Here is a 13029-nt window from a genome sequence, read left to right as displayed (position 1 = left end):
CAGTGGAGGCAGCCAAGTTGTGTCACTTTTGCGCTCCCCTTGGGATGCCTTGGACAGCTGCAGTGTGCCTGGAGCAGAGGGCTTCCTGGTTGGGTAGTAGGGGTCTTCCTAAGGAAAAAGCTGTGAAAGCTGCCATGTTGTGGCACTTTTGCACTCCTTTCTGGATGCCTTTGACAGCTCCAGTGTGCCTGGAGGTCTGGGCTTCCTGATTTTAAAAATCCTAGCCCTAGGCCTAACCCCAACCCTAAGACGAGAAATGCAAATCAGGCCGGAATTAGGGATGTCCCCAAGGAAAAAGCTGTGGAGGCAGGCATGTTGTGGTACTTTTGCGCTCTTCTTGGGTAGTCCTTGGCAGCTGCTGTGTTCTTAGAACTCAGGGCTTTCTGGTTAAAAGCACACTAACCCTAGGCCTAACTCAAACCCTAAGCCTAGGAAGGAAAATCAGCCTATGGTTGGGGATGGTCTCATGGAAAGAGCAGTGGAGGCAGCCAAGTTGTGTCACTTTTGCACTCCCCTTGGGATGCCTTGGACAGCTGAAGTGTGCCTGGAGCACAGGGCTTCCTGGTTTTCAAAGTCCTAGGCCTAAGCCTAACAGTAAGCCTAGGAAGGTAAATCAGCCGGGTAGTAGGGTTCTTCCTAAGGAAAAAGCTGTGAAAGCTGCCATGTTGTGGCACTTTTGCACTCCTTTTTGGATGCCTTTGACAGCTCCAGTGTGCCTGGAGGTCTGGGCTTCCTGATTTTAAAAATCCTAGCCCTAGGCCTAACCCCAACCCTAAGACGAGAAAGGCAAATCAGGCCGGAATTAGGGATGTCCCCAAGGAAAAAGCAGTGGAGGCAGGCATGTTGTGGTACTTTTGCGCTCTTCTTGGGTAGTCCTTGGCAGCTGCTGTGTTCTTGGAACTCAGGGCTTTCTGGTTAAAAGAACACTAACCCTAGGCCTAACTCAAACCCTAAGCCTAGGAAGGAAAATCAGCCTATGGTTGGGGATGGTCTCATGGAAATAGCAGTGGAGGCAGCCAAGTTGTGTCACTTTTGCACTCCCCTTGGGATGCCTTTAACAACTGCAGTGTGCCTGGAGCACAGGGCTTCCTGGTTTTCAAAGTCCTAGGCCTAAGCCTAACAGTAAGCCTAGGAAGGTAAATCAGCCGGGTAGTAGGGTTCTTCCTAAGGAAAAAGCTGTGAAAGCTGCCATGTTGTGGCACTTTTGCACTCCTTTTTGGATGCCTTTGACAGCTCCAGTGTGCCTGGAGGTCTGGGCTCCCTGATTTTAAAAATCCTAGCCCTAGGCCTAACCCCAACCCTAAGACGAGAAAGGCACATCAGCCCGGAATTAGGGATGTCCCCAAGGAAAAAGCTGTGGAGGCAGGCATGTTGTGGTACTTTTGCGCTCTTCTTGGGTAGTCCTTGGCAGCTGCTGTGTTCTTAGAACTCAGGGCTTTCTGGTTAAAAGCACACTAACCCTAGGCGTAACTCAAACCCTAAGCCTAGGAAGGAAAATCAGCCTATGGTTGGGGATGGTCTCATGGAAAGAGCAGTGGAGGCAGCCAAGTTGTGTCACTTTTGCGCTCCCCTTTGGATGCCTTGGACAGCTGCAGTGTGCCTGGAGCACAGGGCTTCCTGGTTGGGTAGTAGGGGTCTTCCTAAGGAAAAAGCTGTGAAAGCTGCCATGTTGTGGCACTTTTGCACTCCTTTTTGGATGCCTTTGACAGCTCCAGTGTGCCTGGAGGTCTGGGCTTCCTGATTTTATAAATCCTAGCCCTAGGCCTAACCCCAACCCTAAGACGAGAAAGGCACATCAGCCCGGAATTAGGGATGTCCCCAAGGAAAAAGCTGTGGAGGCAGGCATGTTGTGGTACTTTTGCGCTCTTCTTGGGTAGTCCTTGGCAGCTGCTGTGTTCTTAGAACTCAGAGCTTTCTGGTTAAAAGCACACTAACCCTAGGCGTAACTCAAACCCTACGCCTAGGAAGGAAAATCAGCCTATGGTTGGGGATGGTCTCATGGAAATAGCAGTGGAGGCAGCCAAGTTGTGTCACTTTTGCGCTCCCCTTGGGATGCCTTGGACAGCTGCAGTGTGCCTGGAGCACAGGGCTTCCTGGTTTTCAAAGTCCTAGGCCTAAGCCTAACAGTAACCGTAGGAAGGAAAATCAGCCGGGTAGTAGGGTTCTTCCTAAGGAAAAAGCTGTGAAAGCTGCCATGTTGTGGCACTTTTGCACTCCTTTCTGGATGCCTTTGACAGCTGCAGTGTGCCTGGAGGTCTGGGCTTCCTGATTTTAAAAATCCTAGCCCTAGGCCTAACCCCAACCCTACGACGAGAAAGGCAAATCAGACCGGAATTAGGGATGTCCCCAAGGAAAAAGCTATGGAGGCAGGCATGTTGTGGTACTTTTGCGCTCTTCTTGGGTAGTCCTTGGCAGCTGCTGTGTTCTTGGAACTCAGGGCTTTCTGGTTAAAAGAACACTAACCCTAGGCCTAACTCAAACCCTAAGCCTAGGAAGGAAAATCAGCCTATGGTTGGGGATGGTCTCATGGAAATAGCAGTGGAGGCAGCCAAGTTGTGTCACTTTTGCACTCCGCTTGGGATGCCTTTGACAGCTGCAGTGTGCCTGGAGCACAGGGCTTCCTGGTTTTCAAAGTCCTAGGCCTAAGCCTAACAGTAACCGTAGGAAGGTAAATCGGCTGGGTAGTAGGGGCCTTCCTAAGGAAAAAGCTGTGAAAGCTGCCATGTTGTGGCACTTTTGCACTCCTTTCTGGATGCCTTTGACAGCTCCAGTGTGCCTGGAGGTCTGGGCTTCCTGATTTTATAAATCCTAGCCCTAGGCCTAACCCCAACCCTAAGACGAAAAAGGCAAATCAGGCCGGAATTGGGGATGTCCCCAAGGAAAAAGCTGTGGAGGCAGGCATGTTGTGGTACTTTTGCGCTCTTCTTGGGTAGTCCTTGGCAGCTGCTGTGTTCTTGGAACTCAGGGCTTTCTGGTTAAAAGAACACTAACCCTAGGCCTAACTCAAACCCTAAGCCTAGGAAGGAAAATCAGCCTATGGTTGGGGATGGTCTCATGGAAATAGCACTGGAGGCAGCCAAGTTGTGTCACTTTTGCGCTCCCCTTGGGATGACTTTGACAGCTGCAGTGTGCCTGGAGCACAGGGCTTCCTGGTTTTCAAAGTCCTAGGCCTAAGCCTAACAGTAAGCCTAGGAAGGTAAATCAGCCGGGTAGGAGGGTTCTTCGTAAGGAAAAGCTGTGAAAGCTGCCATGTTGTGGCACTTTTGCACTCCTTTCTGGATGCCTTTGACAGCTGCAGTGTGCCTGGAGTTCTGGGCTTCCTGATTTTAAAAATCCTAGCCCTGGGCCTAACCCCAACCCTAAGACGAAAAAGGCAAATCAGGCCTGAATTAGGGATGTCCCCAAGGAAAAAGCTGTGGAGGCAGGCATGTTGTGGTACTTTTGCGCTCTTCTTGGGTAGTCCTTGGCAGCTGCTGTGTTCTTGGAACTCAGGGCTTTCTGGTTAAAAGAACACTAACCCTAGGCCTAACTCAAACCCTAAGCCTAGGAAGGAAAATCAGCCTATGGTTGGGGATGGTCTCATGGAAATAGCAGTGGAGGCAGCCAAGTTGTGTCACTTTTGCGCTCCCCTTGGGATGCCTTGGACAGCTGCAGTGTGCCTGGAGCACAGGGCTTCCTGGTTTTCAAAGTCCTAGGCCTAAGCCTAACAGTAAGCCTAGGAAGGTAAATCAGCCGGGTAGTAGGGTTCTTCCTAAGGAAAAAGTTGTGAAAGCTGCCATGTTGTGGCACTTTTGCACTCCTTTCTGGATGCCTTTGACAGCTGCAGTGTGCCTGGAGGTCTGGGCTTCCTGATTTTAAAAATCCTAGCCCTCGGCCCAACCCCAACCCTAAGACGAAAAAGGCAAATCAGGCCTGAATTAGGGATGTCCCCAAGGAAAAAGCTGTGGAGGCAGGCATGTTGTGGTACTTTTGCGCTCTTCTTGGGTAGTCCTTGGCAGCTGCTGTGTTCTTGGAACTCAGGGCTTTCTGGTTAAAAGAACACTAACCCTAGGCCTAACTCAAACCCTAAGCCTAGGAAGGAAAATCAGCCTATGGTTGGGGATGGTCTCATGGAAATAGCAGTGGAGGCAGCCAAGTTGTGTCACTTTTGCGCTCCCCTTTGGAATGCCTTGGACAGCTGCAGTGTGCCTGGAGCACAGGGCTTCCTGGTTTTCAAAGTCCTAGGCCTAAGCCTAACAGTAAGCCTAGGAAGGTAAATCAGCCGGGTAGTAGGGTTCTTCCTAAGGAAAAAGCTGTGAAAGCTGCCATGTTGTGGCACTTTTGCACTCCTTTCTGGATGCCTTTGACAGCTCCAGTGTGCCTGGAGGTCTGGGCTTCCTGATTTTGAAAATCCTAGCCCTAGGCCTAACCCCAACCCTAAGACGAGAAAGGCAAATCAGGCCGGAATTAGGGATGTCCCCAAGGAAAAAGCTGTGGAGGCAGGCATGTTGTGGTACTTTTGCGCTCTTCTTGGGTAGTCCTTGGCAGCTGCTGTGTTCTTGGAACTCAGGGCTTTCTGGTTAAAAGAACACTAACCCTAGGCGTAACTCAAACCCTAAGCCTAGGAAGGAAAATCAGCCTATGGTTGGGGATGGTCTCATGGAAATAGCAGTGGAGGCAGCCAAGTTGTGTCACTTTTGCACTCCCCTTGGGATGCCTTGGACAGCTGCAGTGTGCCTGGAGCACAGGGCTTCCTGGTTTTCAAAGTCCTAGGCCTAAGCCTAACACTAAGCCTAGGAAGGTAAATCGGCTGGGTTGTAGGGGCCTTCCTAAGGAAAAAGCTGTGAAAGCTGCCATGTTGTGGCACTTTTGCACTCCTTTCTGGATGCCTTTGACAGCTGCAGTGTGCCTGGAGTTCTGGGCTTCCTGATTTTAAAAATCCTAGCCCTAGGCCTAACCCCAACCCTAAGACGAAAAAGGCAAATCAGGCCTGAATTAGGGATGTCCCCAAGGAAAAAGCTGTGGAGGCAGGCATGTTGTGGTACTTTTGCGCTCTTCTTGGGTAGTCCTTGGCAGCTGCTGTGTTCTTGGAACTCAGGGCTTTCTGGTTAAAAGAACACTAACCCTAGGCCTAACTCAAACCCTAAGCCTAGGAAGGAAAATCAGCCTATGGTTGGGGATGGTCTCATGGAAATAGCAGTGGAGGCAGCCAAGTTGTGTCACTTTTGCGCTCCCCTTTGGAATGCCTTGGACAGCTGCAGTGTGCCTGGAGCACAGGGCTTCCTGGTTTTCAAAGTCCTAGGCCTAAGCCTAACAGTAAGCCTAGGAAGGTAAATCAGCCGGGTAGTAGGGTTCTTCCTAAGGAAAAAGCTGTGAAAGCTGCCATGTTGTGGCACTTTTGCACTCCTTTCTGGATGCCTTTGACAGCTCCAGTGTGCCTGGAGGTCTGGGCTTCCTGATTTTAAAAATCCTAGCCCTAGGCCTAACCCCAACCCTAAGACGAGAAAGGCACATCAGGCCGGAATTAGGGATGTCCCCAAGGAAAAAGCTGTGGAGGCAGGCATGTTGTGGTACTTTTGCGCTCTTCTTGGGTAGTCTTTGGCAGCTGCTGTGTTCTTAGAACTCAGGGCTTTCTGGTTAAAAGCACACTAACCCTAGGCGTAACTCAAACCCTAAGCCTAGGAAGGAAAATCAGATTATGGTTGGGGATGGTCTCATGGAAAGAGCAGTGGAGGCAGCCAAGTTGTGTCACTTTTGCACTCCCCTTGGGATGCCTTGGACAGCTGCAGTGTGCCTGGAGCACAGGGCTTCCTGGTTTTCAAAGTCCTAGGCCTAAGCCTAACAGTAAGCCTAGGAAGGTAAATCAACCGGGTAGTAGGGTTCTTCCTAAGGAAAAAGCTGTGAAAGCTGCCATGTTGTGGCACTTTTGCACTCCTTTCTGGATGCCTTTGACAGCTCCAGTGTGCCTGGAGGTCTGGGCTTCCTGATTTTAAAAATCCTAGCCCTACGCCTAACCCCAACCCTAAGACGAGAAAGGCAAATCAGGCCGGAATTAGGGATATCCCCAAGGAAAAAGCTGTGGAGGCAGGCATGTTGTGGTACTTTTGCGCTCTTCTTGGGTAGTCCTTGGCAGCTGCTGTGTTCTTGGAACTCAGGGCTTTCTGGTTAAAAGAACACTAACCCTAGGCGTAACTCAAACCTCAACACTAGGAAGGAATCTCAGCCTATGGTTGGGGATGGTCTCATGGAAATAGCAGTGGAGGCAGCCAAGTTGTGTCACTTTTGCACTCCCCTTGGCATGCCTTGGACAGCTGCAGTGTGCCTGGAGCACAGGGCTTCCTGGTTTTCAAAGTCCTAGGCCTAAGCCTAACACTAAGCCTAGGAAGGTAAATCGGCTGGGTAGTAGGGGCCTTCCTAAGGAAAAAGCTGTGAAAGCTGCCATGTTGTGGCACTTTTGCACTCCTTTTTGGATGCCTTTGACAGCTCCAATGTGCCTGGAGGTCTGGGCTTCCTGATTTTAAAAATCCTAGCCCTAGGCCTAACCCCAACCCTAAGACGAAAAAGGCAAATCAGGCCTGAATTAGGGATGTCCCCAAGGAAAAAGCTGTGGAGGCAGGCATGTTGTGGTACTTTTGCGCTCTTCTTGGGTAGTCCTTGGCAGCTGCTGTGTTCTTAGAACTCAGGGCTTTCTGGTTAAAAGCACACTAACCCTAGGCCTAACTCAAACCCTAAGCCTAGGAAGGAAAATCAGATTATGGTTGGGGATGGTCTCATGGAAAGAGCAGTGGAGGCAGCCAAGTTGTGTCACTTTTGCGCTCCCCTTGGGATGCCTTGGACAGCTGCAGTGTGCCTGGAGCACAGGGCTTCCTGGTTTTCAAAGTCCTAGGCCTAAGCCTAACAGTAAGCCTAGGAAGGTAAATCAGCCGGGTAGTAGGGTTCTTCCTAAGGAAAAAGCTGTGAAAGCTGCCATGTTGTGGCACTTTTGCACTCCTTTTTGGATGCCTTTGACAGCTCCAGTGTGCCTGGAGGTCTGGGCTTCCTGATTTTAAAAATCCTAGCCCTAGGCCTAACCCCAACCCTAAGACGAGAAAGGCAAATCAGGCCGGAATTAGGGATGTCCCCAAGGAAAAAGCTGTGGAGGCAGGCATGTTGTGGTACTTTTGCGCTCTTCTTGGGTAGTCCTTGGCAGCTGCTGTGTTCTTGGAACTCGGGGCTTTCTGGTTAAAAGAACACTAACCCTAGGCGTAACTCAAACCCTACGCCTAGGAAGGAAAATCAGCCTAATTTTGGGGATGGTCTCATGGAAAGAGCAGTGGAGGCAGCCAAGTTGTGTCACTTTTGCGCTCCCCTTGGGATGCCTTGGACAGCTGCAGTGTGCCTGGAGCAGAGGGCTTCCTGGTTGGGTAGTAGGGGTCTTCCTAAGGAAAAAGCTGTGAAAGCTGCCATGTTGTGGCACTTTTGCACTCCTTTCTGGATGCCTTTGACAGCTCCAGTGTGCCTGGAGGTCTGGGCTTCCTGATTTTAAAAATCCTAGCCCTAGGCCTAACCCCAACCCTAAGACGAGAAATGCAAATCAGGCCGGAATTAGGGATGTCCCCAAGGAAAAAGCTGTGGAGGCAGGCATGTTGTGGTACTTTTGCGCTCTTCTTGGGTAGTCCTTGGCAGCTGCTGTGTTCTTAGAACTCAGGGCTTTCTGGTTAAAAGCACACTAACCCTAGGCCTAACTCAAACCCTAAGCCTAGGAAGGAAAATCAGCCTATGGTTGGGGATGGTCTCATGGAAAGAGCAGTGGAGGCAGCCAAGTTGTGTCACTTTTGCACTCCCCTTGGGATGCCTTGGACAGCTGAAGTGTGCCTGGAGCACAGGGCTTCCTGGTTTTCAAAGTCCTAGGCCTAAGCCTAACAGTAAGCCTAGGAAGGTAAATCAGCCGGGTAGTAGGGTTCTTCCTAAGGAAAAAGCTGTGAAAGCTGCCATGTTGTGGCACTTTTGCACTCCTTTTTGGATGCCTTTGACAGCTCCAGTGTGCCTGGAGGTCTGGGCTTCCTGATTTTAAAAATCCTAGCCCTAGGCCTAACCCCAACCCTAAGACGAGAAAGGCAAATCAGGCCGGAATTAGGGATGTCCCCAAGGAAAAAGCAGTGGAGGCAGGCATGTTGTGGTACTTTTGCGCTCTTCTTGGGTAGTCCTTGGCAGCTGCTGTGTTCTTGGAACTCAGGGCTTTCTGGTTAAAAGAACACTAACCCTAGGCCTAACTCAAACCCTAAGCCTAGGAAGGAAAATCAGCCTATGGTTGGGGATGGTCTCATGGAAATAGCAGTGGAGGCAGCCAAGTTGTGTCACTTTTGCACTCCCCTTGGGATGCCTTTAACAACTGCAGTGTGCCTGGAGCACAGGGCTTCCTGGTTTTCAAAGTCCTAGGCCTAAGCCTAACAGTAAGCCTAGGAAGGTAAATCAGCCGGGTAGTAGGGTTCTTCCTAAGGAAAAAGCTGTGAAAGCTGCCATGTTGTGGCACTTTTGCACTCCTTTTTGGATGCCTTTGACAGCTCCAGTGTGCCTGGAGGTCTGGGCTTCCTGATTTTATAAATCCTAGCCCTAGGCCTAACCCCAACCCTAAGACGAGAAAGGCACATCAGCCCGGAATTAGGGATGTCCCCAAGGAAAAAGCTGTGGAGGCAGGCATGTTGTGGTACTTTTGCGCTCTTCTTGGGTAGTCCTTGGCAGCTGCTGTGTTCTTAGAACTCAGAGCTTTCTGGTTAAAAGCACACTAACCCTAGGCGTAACTCAAACCCTACGCCTAGGAAGGAAAATCAGCCTATGGTTGGGGATGGTCTCATGGAAATAGCAGTGGAGGCAGCCAAGTTGTGTCACTTTTGCGCTCCCCTTGGGATGCCTTGGACAGCTGCAGTGTGCCTGGAGCACAGGGCTTCCTGGTTTTCAAAGTCCTAGGCCTAAGCCTAACAGTAACCGTAGGAAGGAAAATCAGCCGGGTAGTAGGGTTCTTCCTAAGGAAAAAGCTGTGAAAGCTGCCATGTTGTGGCACTTTTGCACTCCTTTCTGGATGCCTTTGACAGCTGCAGTGTGCCTGGAGGTCTGGGCTTCCTGATTTTAAAAATCCTAGCCCTAGGCCTAACCCCAACCCTACGACGAGAAAGGCAAATCAGACCGGAATTAGGGATGTCCCCAAGGAAAAAGCTATGGAGGCAGGCATGTTGTGGTACTTTTGCGCTCTTCTTGGGTAGTCCTTGGCAGCTGCTGTGTTCTTGGAACTCAGGGCTTTCTGGTTAAAAGAACACTAACCCTAGGCCTAACTCAAACCCTAAGCCTAGGAAGGAAAATCAGCCTATGGTTGGGGATGGTCTCATGGAAATAGCAGTGGAGGCAGCCAAGTTGTGTCACTTTTGCACTCCGCTTGGGATGCCTTTGACAGCTGCAGTGTGCCTGGAGCACAGGGCTTCCTGGTTTTCAAAGTCCTAGGCCTAAGCCTAACAGTAACCGTAGGAAGGTAAATCGGCTGGGTAGTAGGGGCCTTCCTAAGGAAAAAGCTGTGAAAGCTGCCATGTTGTGGCACTTTTGCACTCCTTTCTGGATGCCTTTGACAGCTCCAGTGTGCCTGGAGGTCTGGGCTTCCTGATTTTATAAATCCTAGCCCTAGGCCTAACCCCAACCCTAAGACGAAAAAGGCAAATCAGGCCGGAATTGGGGATGTCCCCAAGGAAAAAGCTGTGGAGGCAGGCATGTTGTGGTACTTTTGCGCTCTTCTTGGGTAGTCCTTGGCAGCTGCTGTGTTCTTGGAACTCAGGGCTTTCTGGTTAAAAGAACACTAACCCTAGGCCTAACTCAAACCCTAAGCCTAGGAAGGAAAATCAGCCTATGGTTGGGGATGGTCTCATGGAAATAGCAGTGGAGGCAGCCAAGTTGTGTCACTTTTGCGCTCCCCTTGGGATGCCTTGGACAGCTGCAGTGTGCCTGGAGCACAGGGCTTCCTGGTTTTCAAAGTCCTAGGCCTAAGCCTAACAGTAAGCCTAGGAAGGTAAATCAGCCGGGTAGGAGGGTTCTTCGTAAGGAAAAGCTGTGAAAGCTGCCATGTTTTGGCACTTTTGCACTCCTTTCTGGATGCCTTTGACAGCTGCAGTGTGCCTGGAGTTCTGGGCTTCCTGATTTTAAAAATCCTAGCCCTGGGCCTAACCCCAACCCTAAGACGAAAAAGGCAAATCAGGCCTGAATTAGGGATGTCCCCAAGGAAAAAGCTGTGGAGGCAGGCATGTTGTGGTACTTTTGCGCTCTTCTTGGGTAGTCCTTGGCAGCTGCTGTGTTCTTGGAACTCAGGGCTTTCTGGTTAAAAGAACACTAACCCTAGGCCTAACTCAAACCCTAAGCCTAGGAAGGAAAATCAGCCTATGGTTGGGGATGGTCTCATGGAAATAGCAGTGGAGGCAGCCAAGTTGTGTCACTTTTGCGCTCCCCTTTGGAATGCCTTGGACAGCTGCAGTGTGCCTGGAGCACAGGGCTTCCTGGTTTTCAAAGTCCTAGGCCTAAGCCTAACAGTAAGCCTAGGAAGGTAAATCAGCCGGGTAGTAGGGTTCTTCCTAAGGAAAAAGCTGTGAAAGCTGCCATGTTGTGGCACTTTTGCACTCCTTTCTGGATGCCTTTGACAGCTCCAGTGTGCCTGGAGGTCTGGGCTTCCTGATTTTAAAAATCCTAGCCCTAGGCCTAACCCCAACCCTAAGACGAGAAAGGCACATCAGGCCGGAATTAGGGATGTCCCCAAGGAAAAAGCTGTGGAGGCAGGCATGTTGTGGTACTTTTGCGCTCTTCTTGGGTAGTCTTTGGCAGCTGCTGTGTTCTTAGAACTCAGGGCTTTCTGGTTAAAAGCACACTAACCCTAGGCGTAACTCAAACCCTAAGCCTAGGAAGGAAAATCAGATTATGGTTGGGGATGGTCTCATGGAAAGAGCAGTGGAGGCAGCCAAGTTGTGTCACTTTTGCACTCCCCTTGGGATGCCTTGGACAGCTGCAGTGTGCCTGGAGCACAGGGCTTCCTGGTTTTCAAAGTCCTAGGCCTAAGCCTAACAGTAAGCCTAGGAAGGTAAATCAACCGGGTAGTAGGGTTCTTCCTAAGGAAAAAGCTGTGAAAGCTGCCATGTTGTGGCACTTTTGCACTCCTTTCTGGATGCCTTTGACAGCTCCAGTGTGCCTGGAGGTCTGGGCTTCCTGATTTTAAAAATCCTAGCCCTAGGCCTAACCCCAACCCTAAGACGAGAAAGGCAAATCAGGCCGGAATTAGGGATATCCCCAAGGAAAAAGCTGTGGAGGCAGGCATGTTGTGGTACTTTTGCGCTCTTCTTGGGTAGTCCTTGGCAGCTGCTGTGTTCTTGGAACTCAGGGCTTTCTGGTTAAAAGAACACTAACCCTAGGCGTAACTCAAACCTCAACACTAGGAAGGAATCTCAGCCTATGGTTGGGGATGGTCTCATGGAAATAGCAGTGGAGGCAGCCAAGTTGTGTCACTTTTGCACTCCCCTTGGCATGCCTTGGACAGCTGCAGTGTGCCTGGAGCACAGGGCTTCCTGGTTTTCAAAGTCCTAGGCCTAAGCCTAACACTAAGCCTAGGAAGGTAAATCGGCTGGGTAGTAGGGGCCTTCCTAAGGAAAAAGCTGTGAAAGCTGCCATGTTGTGGCACTTTTGCACTCCTTTTTGGATGCCTTTGACAGCTCCAATGTGCCTGGAGGTCTGGGCTTCCTGATTTTAAAAATCCTAGCCCTAGGCCTAACCCCAACCCTAAGACGAAAAAGGCAAATCAGGCCTGAATTAGGGATGTCCCCAAGGAAAAAGCTGTGGAGGCAGGCATGTTGTGGTACTTTTGCGCTCTTCTTGGGTAGTCCTTGGCAGCTGCTGTGTTCTTAGAACTCAGGGCTTTCTGGTTAAAAGCACACTAACCCTAGGCCTAACTCAAACCCTAAGCCTAGGAAGGAAAATCAGATTATGGTTGGGGATGGTCTCATGGAAAGAGCAGTGGAGGCAGCCAAGTTGTGTCACTTTTGCGCTCCCCTTGGGATGCCTTGGACAGCTGCAGTGTGCCTGGAGCACAGGGCTTCCTGGTTTTCAAAGTCCTAGGCCTAAGCCTAACAGTAAGCCTAGGAAGGTAAATCAGCCGGGTAGTAGGGTTCTTCCTAAGGAAAAAGCTGTGAAAGCTGCCATGTTGTGGCACTTTTGCACTCCTTTTTGGATGCCTTTGACAGCTCCAGTGTGCCTGGAGGTCTGGGCTTCCTGATTTTAAAAATCCTAGCCCTAGGCCTAACCCCAACCCTAAGACGAGAAAGGCAAATCAGGCCGGAATTAGGGATGTCCCCAAGGAAAAAGCTGTGGAGGCAGGCATGTTGTGGTACTTTTGCGCTCTTCTTGGGTAGTCCTTGGCAGCTGCTGTGTTCTTGGAACTCGGGGCTTTCTGGTTAAAAGAACACTAACCCTAGGCGTAACTCAAACCCTACGCCTAGGAAGGAAAATCAGCCTAATTTTGGGGATGGTCTCATGGAAAGAGCAGTGGAGGCAGCCAAGTTGTGTCACTTTTGCGCTCCCCTTGGGATGCCTTGGACAGCTGCAGTGTGCCTGGAGCAGAGGGCTTCCTGGTTGGGTAGTAGGGGTCTTCCTAAGGAAAAAGCTGTGAAAGCTGCCATGTTGTGGCACTTTTGCACTCCTTTCTGGATGCCTTTGACAGCTCCAGTGTGCCTGGAGGTCTGGGCTTCCTGATTTTAAAAATCCTAGCCCTAGGCCTAACCCCAACCCTAAGACGAGAAATGCAAATCAGGCCGGAATTAGGGATGTCCCCAAGGAAAAAGCTGTGGAGGCAGGCATGTTGTGGTACTTTTGCGCTCTTCTTGGGTAGTCCTTGGCAGCTGCTGTGTTCTTAGAACTCAGGGCTTTCTGGTTAAAAGCACACTAACCCTAGGCCTAACTCAAACCCTAAGCCTAGGAAGGAAAATCAGCCTATGGTTGGGGATGGTCTCATGGAAAGAGCAGTGGAGGCAGCCAAGTTGTGTCACTTTTGCACTC

This window comes from Melospiza melodia, unplaced genomic scaffold (assembly GCF_035770615.1).
Source record: "Melospiza melodia melodia isolate bMelMel2 unplaced genomic scaffold, bMelMel2.pri scaffold_62, whole genome shotgun sequence".
Classification (NCBI taxonomy): Eukaryota; Metazoa; Chordata; class Aves; order Passeriformes; family Passerellidae; genus Melospiza; species Melospiza melodia.
Note: the sequence above shows the minus strand (reverse complement) of the source record.